Below are 6,649 nucleotides of genomic sequence, written 5' to 3'. Positions count from 1 at the left end.
ATAGTCTACTTACGCTGACTTTGCAATGCCAAGCTAAGGAGATTGGTCTTGGTTCTGAAGGTCATGGGAAGAGATTCAAGTCTTGGGAAAGAATGGCAGGGCCTAGATCCAACACTTGGGTTAAGAAGGTGGTTTTTCTTTCTTTGAGATTGTGAGCTTCCTGGGTACAGCAATATATCTGGGGTTGTTTTTCACCATTAAGTATACCTGGGGCCTAGAATGGTACATGATACATGGCAGATGCTTGTTCAGAATTTGTCTTCTCTCCTTCTGCCTTTAGTTTCCTCCTTCTCAAATTTATTCTTTCTCTCTTTATCTTTCATTATTTAATCCTTCCTTCATGCCTTAATTTCCTCCACAAATATTTAAGAAGTGCCTCCCATGCCTTGGGCACTGTGTTTTATATATGTTATCTCCCTTTTATGCCAATCTTGACAGAGAGGTCCTTACCCTCACTTTACAGAGGAGGAGTGTGGGCCTGCAATCTTTGCCCTCTCCCTGGCATTTTCATCTTGTATTTACTCTCTTCATCTTTATCTGGGACCCACTGGGAGCAGTGCTAGGGAGAGGTAGAGGGATGCATCTAAACACAAAAAGGCATGCTTCTGCCCTCAGGGGACCTCAGGCTGGTGGGAGTCACTGTCACTGCAGTGCAAAGCTGCCATCCAGTGTGGCACTCCACCAGAAATACACATAGGGTGCAATGAGCACATGGAGAACCCTTGAGCTGACACTTAAGCAGGGTCTCCAGGAGTCTGAGGTTGGGCTCAGGGTGGGGAGTGGAATGGGATGGAGAGAGCAACATGAGCAAGGGCAAAGAGGGGTAAGAGAACCTGGTTTAATGACACCTTCTGTCCCCTCTAGCTGGTGGGGCCATGTGACTAGTTCTGGCCCATGAGTTGTAAGCAGGGCAGAACTCATGGAAGTCACTTGCAGACACAGCATTTAATTGCAGGTTCAAGACCCTCCAGGCTCTGTTTTCCTGCTGGTGTGGAGACTGGTGAATGACAGCTCATTCAATGTGACTGGAAGATAAAATAAGCGAGGAAGACCTCTGGGAGTTAAGGTGGGGAGAGCAGATGGGACCTAAATTACAACATTTATAGACATTCAGAAGGCTAAAGATGGCAAAAACATTGTATCTTAAAAGTCAACTGTGTTGGATTGGTGGTGAATGCTTGAAGCACTGTGTTGAGAAAGATTCTGAGGCTGCATCTAGGAAAAAGTGCTGTGATCCATGGGTGATATCTTCCACGGGCCTGGGAGTTGGGAGCGACAGCCTGCATGTCATGCATTTTCCACTTTTGCTTTGCTTTGAAAGCTGCAGAGTCATGGGAAGAATTTAAGCAGGAAAATGATGGGGCCTGGACCACTGATTAGAGAGATCATTCATTCCTTGACCAACATAAAGGAACTAAGTGGAAGAGACCTGATTGGAACCCAGGTCAGTCCGATAACAAAGCCTTCATTTTAAAACTCCCCTGCCTTCTAAGAGAAGTTTTTTCCTTGGCCAGGGAAAGTGTATTTCAGTGTGGAAGCTCCCAGTTCGGCTTGTCAATGATCTTTCTTGCTGCTTCTTCCTTTCTCTTCTTATCAGCTGCTCCTCCCTGGTGCGCCTCCTCCTTTTGTTATATCCCTAGGCCATCTGCTCAAGCAGGGATTCCCAGCCAGAGAGCTGTGGCTCACTCGTGTGCCACGGACGCTTCTCAGCTGTGAGAGGTCAAACCTCAATCAATGGGTAAAGCTTATTTACTTGTTTATTTTTTTTGCAGCTAAGAGGGAGATGTCTGCAGGAAGAACACTGAGCTGGATGTGGGCTACTATAGCAGAACATCAAGGCAGTCCCAAAGCATGAGGCAAGCAGGCTCTGCTCATCACAGTCACTGAGGCTCAGGCTGAGAGAACAGTCACCGCCTTGACCCTCACCAGTCTCCACACCAGAAGGAAAACAGAGCCTAGAGGGTCTCACACCTGCAGTTAAATGCTGGGTCTGCAAGTGGGAACTGCTCTGCTCACAACTCATGGGCCAGAACTAGTCACATGGCCCCACCAGCTAGAGGGGACTAGAAGGTGTGAGTTCACCATGTACCTGGAACGTGGGGAGCCAGAGGATCTGGTGAGCAGCTCTGTCGGGCACCACCATATACCTTGTGCCCAGCAGAGTAGGGGAGGAGCAAATTTTTGATGAAGATGGTGTCAGCCTGAGCATCCTTCCACAACAGCTCTTGCTAAGGCCCCAGTGACCTGCATGTTACTCCACCTGGTAGACACTTTTCGGTCCTCATTTTCCTTAACCTTGCTTGTCACACTGCACTGTCCTTCTTAATACGTGTTTCTTGGCTCAAGCACACATCGTTTAACTGACTTCCTTCCTATCTCTTGCGTTACTGCTTCCTTGGCTCCTTTGCAACTTTTCCCTTCTTCTACCGGCCTTGCATTTTGGAGATTCTCAGGGTGTGGACCTCTTTCCTCAGCAGATATCATCCACTGCCTTGCCTTGAACAATCCCCTTCACCTAGATGACTTGACTTGCTTTGGATCTCCATGTTCATGTGCTGTCTACTTGACATCTTCTCAAGAATATGTCAACACTAGCTCCAATTTATTATGCTTAAAACCAAAGTCATGACCTTTTCCCCTCCACCCCTGGTCCCTTCCAGGGTTCTGCATCTCACTGAATAGCAACACCATCCACCTGGTCATAGGATCCAGAAACCCAAGAGTCATGCTTGATCCTTTCTTCTGTCTGCCACACCCTTCCATTTTAAGTCCCTTACCAACCCCTATTAATTTAGTCTCCAATCCATCGCCATCTTCTCCAGCTCCATCACCATCTCTATCACTGGTCCACGTGGCCACTGTGTCCCACCTGATTGCTGTGAGGGACCCCATGCCCTCCCTCCCTGTTCAGTTACACCCTTTGTTCTTTATGCTGCAGCCAAGGAAATAATGCAAACTTGATCATGCAACCTTCCTTCCCATGATGCTTTAAAGGCTGACAGGCCAGGCGTGGTGGCTCACTCCTGTAATCCTAGCACTTTGGGAGGCCAAGGCGGGTGGATCACCTGAGGTCAGGAGTTCAAGACCAACCTGGCCAACATGGCGAAACCCTGTCTCTACTAAAAATACAAAAATTAGCTGGGCATGGTGGTGGGCACCTGTAATCCCAGCTACTTGGGAGGCTGAGAGGGGAGAATCGGTTGAACCTGGGAGGCAGAGATTGCAATGAGCCGAGATTGCGCCATTGCACTTCAGCCTGGGTGACAAGAGCGCAACTCTGTCTCAAAAAAATATAAAAATAAAAATAAAAAATAAAAAATAAAAAAGCCTGGGCGCGGTGGCTCACGCCTGTAATCCCAGCACTTTGGGAGGCTGAGATGGGCAAATCACCTGAGGCCAGGAGTTCCAGACAGGCCTGGCTAACATGGGGAAACCCTATCTCTACTAAAAATACAAAAATTAGCTGGGCATGGTGGCGGGTGCCTGTAATCCCAGCTACTTGGGAGGCTGAGGCAGAAGAATCGCTTGAACCCGGGAGGCAGAGGTTGCAGTGAGTCGAGATTGCACCATTGCACTCCAGCCTGGGCAACAGGAGCAAAACTCTGTCTCAAAAAAAAAAAAAAAAAAGACCCACTGCTCTTAACAAAGAGAGAACTTCTGCAAAATGTACAAGGCACATGTGGTCAGACCTCTGCTTGCTTCTTTGTCTTACATTCATTGCAGTGCCTGGCACATAGTAGGTGCCTGGTAAATGCTTTTTGAATGAATGAACATATGGTATAAGAGAAATGGCCAATTGGTCAGATTATTTTGACTATTAAAAAGTGGTGGAGCTGGGCACAGTGGCTCATGCCTATAATCCCAGCATTTTGGGAGACCAAGGCGGGCAGATAACCTGAGGCCAGAAGTTCGAGACCAGCCTGGCCAACATGGTGAAACCCCATCTCTACTAAAAATACAAAAATTAGCTGGACATGGTGGCATGTGCCTGTAGCCCCAGCTACTTGGGAGGCTGAGGCAGGAGAATCACTTGAACCAGGGAGACTGAGGTTGCAGTGAGTCGAGATTGCACCACTGCACTCCAGCCTGGTGACAGCAAGACTCCACCTAAAAAAAAAGTAGTGGAGACCGTGGGGAGTGGTGGCTCATGCCTATAATCCCAGCACTTTGGGAGGCTGAAGCAGGCAGAGTGCTTGAAGTCAGGAGTTTGAGACCAGCCTGGCCAACATGGTGAAACCCCGTCTCTACTAAGAATACAAAAATGAGCTGGGCATGATGGTGCATGCCTGTAATCCCAGATTCCTTGGAGGCTGAGGCACAAGAATTGCTTGAACCTAGGAGATGGAGGCTGCAGTGAGCTGAGATAGCGCCACTGCACTTCAGCCTAGGGAACACAGCAAGACTCTGTCTCAAAAAAAAAAAAAAAAAAAAAGTAACAGAGCAGCAGGGATGGCTTCCCTGGATACTGAGGCTGGTTCAGGGCCCCTCAGGAGCTGACGTGGGACTGTTGCTGTGTTCTGAGCAGCAATGCAGGCTCATCAAAGCAGGATGACCCTTTGATAAGCCACTCTCTGGGATTGGAACCCAGGCAGGCTGAGCTGAGAGCCAATTTCTTCATCTCTGTGCTGTTCTGCCCACTCACCCACTCACTGCATTTGTGCACAGCATGTGGCACAGAGGTGGCATCTACATAGAGCTTATTTTTATGACTCTTATTTAGCCTGGGGATGGGACCCAGCAGAAACAGGGAGAAAGGCCACTCGCTGGGGCAGGTGGTCACCTTTACCTTTTCATGGTCACCTTCCTTTCATCCTGGGAGCTCCCTGGGCTGGGGGAAGGTGGGGTGCCCAGAGTTGGCTCAGGGTGGCCTCATTTCCGGGGATCGGGGTGAGTCAGTTGTCTCCCTGTGGTCTGAGGGTAACATCAGGAACTGCAATAGTCATCTCTTTCTTTGTGGCTTTGAGGTCTAGGGGTGGGGAGTGAGGGTTCCTGAGACCCTTGGGGCCCATAGGGGAAAGGCTTCAGCCTGCTGGGCCTAGGAGATACAGGAGGACTCTGCAGAACCCATAAGGGTGGCTGGGGAGCCCTGGCCTTTGGGCCTCTCTGCAGCATTGCCCTCTCCCCACTGGCCGCGTGCTGAGCAGAGGAGTGAAGAATCCAAGTGAACACGGGTCTTAGTTCATCTTTTCAACTCGAGAGGAAGCTGCTCTCATGATCTCTGTTTTACAGATGAGGAAATTGAGACTCAGAGAAATTAAGGGATTGGCCCAAGTTCTCATGACTATTAAATGACACAGCCAGGACTCAATGCTAGTCCTGCCTGATCCACACAGCTGGCCCTCTTTCCCACCAAACCTTGCCCTCTCCACCTCCTCTTTTAGGGCCTAGAGGAAGACGAAGTGAGAGGTAGAGAAGCAAGGCCCTGTCAGGGTCCTGGCAGGGAACGGATCCACTCGGATGGCTCAAATGAGGGGAGTGAATGCAGGGACTTCTTAGCGAGGGGTGGGCAGGGTGGAGGGGGTGAAGGAGAAATGCTGCAGCTTCCAGAGCCTGGTGAGGGTGGAAGCTGCTACCAGTCCTGGCCTGTTATGGAAACCTGGTGACAGTGGGACCCCTGGAGGAGGAGGCGTGGGCACAGAGGATGCAAGGATGCCAGAGACACCCCCTAACCTCCCTCCTCCCTCTTCATCTCCTGCTGGCGCCTCCCTATGGTTAACCCCAACTGAAGCCAGCAGGCAAATGAGCTGGGAAGCTGCACTCCAGAGAGCTCAGTCCACAGGGGCTGGAGAATGGGAGGGAGGGGCAGGCAGAGACTGGCTACACGGAGACTCGAGGCAGGTGGGAGGTTATGCCATCCACCACTGTGGCAACGACTGAGGTGTTGGCCAGACCCTTGGGAGAGGAGTGAATCAGTGAGGACCATGTCTCCTTTTGTTCCTGCCTGTCCTAAATAGGATGGGACCATCAGCGGGCCTGCCATTCTTCCCCAAGTCTCCAAGGCTGCCAGGGAAGATGAATCCTTCCTCACCTGGGAGAGCGCCCCAGCCTGAAGCCATCTTCCTGCTGAAGGGCTGGCTTCTTCTTTCCCTCATCTCGCTTGATCCCCCTCTCTCTCTCCTTCTGTTTCTCTTTTCTCTGTTTCTGCCGCTTTTTCTCGTTTCCTTCTGTTTCTATGTGTGTGTCTCTCTGTTTCTCTCTCTGTTTCTTTTTCTGTCTCCCCCCTCTCCAGTGCAGCCAGCTGAGGCAGGCCCTCTGTGCAGGGGTGACAGCTGTGGGTCCCCTCCTGGTTTCTGTCTGACCGTCCTCTGTCCTTCTCCAGGCCCCTCTCCCTGAGCCTGGGTGTCTGTGGAGGACTGGCTGAATGAGCAGGCCTGGAGGCCATCTTGAGTGCCACCTCCTTGCCCCAAGACACCACCCAGGGCTCAGTCATGAGCATCCTTGGGCCAGATAAAATAAAAACCACCAGGAAGCGAAACCACCTGCTCAGCACTTGGGCAGGCGCCTGGCTGAGGAGTGGGTGGGAAGGCCACCAAGGCGAGGCTGGGCGAGTGGGAGGAGGGTGGCCTGGGAATAGCCAGCCTCCTCTTTCCTGGAGGCGATAAGCCCTGGCTGCTCCACTGTGGGAGGCATTAAACATTTATGAATTAGT

At 50.8% G+C, this 6,649-nt stretch overlaps 1 long non-coding RNA gene across 1 annotated transcript; it reads left to right on the top strand.

Moving 5' to 3' along the window:
- Positions 1–955: 955 nt before the first annotated feature.
- Positions 956–2,969, top strand: LOC144329651 (uncharacterized). The gene is made up of 2 exons (XR_013395260.1): positions 956–1,444; positions 1,773–2,969. It is a non-coding gene; the product is annotated as an uncharacterized LOC144329651 (long non-coding RNA).
- The last annotated feature ends 3,680 nt before the right edge of the window (positions 2,970–6,649 follow it).

The sequence above is a fragment of the Macaca mulatta genome, chromosome 7 (assembly GCF_049350105.2).
Source record: "Macaca mulatta isolate MMU2019108-1 chromosome 7, T2T-MMU8v2.0, whole genome shotgun sequence".
Classification (NCBI taxonomy): Eukaryota; Metazoa; Chordata; class Mammalia; order Primates; family Cercopithecidae; genus Macaca; species Macaca mulatta.
Note: the sequence above shows the minus strand (reverse complement) of the source record. Positions and strands in the feature narration are given on the sequence as shown.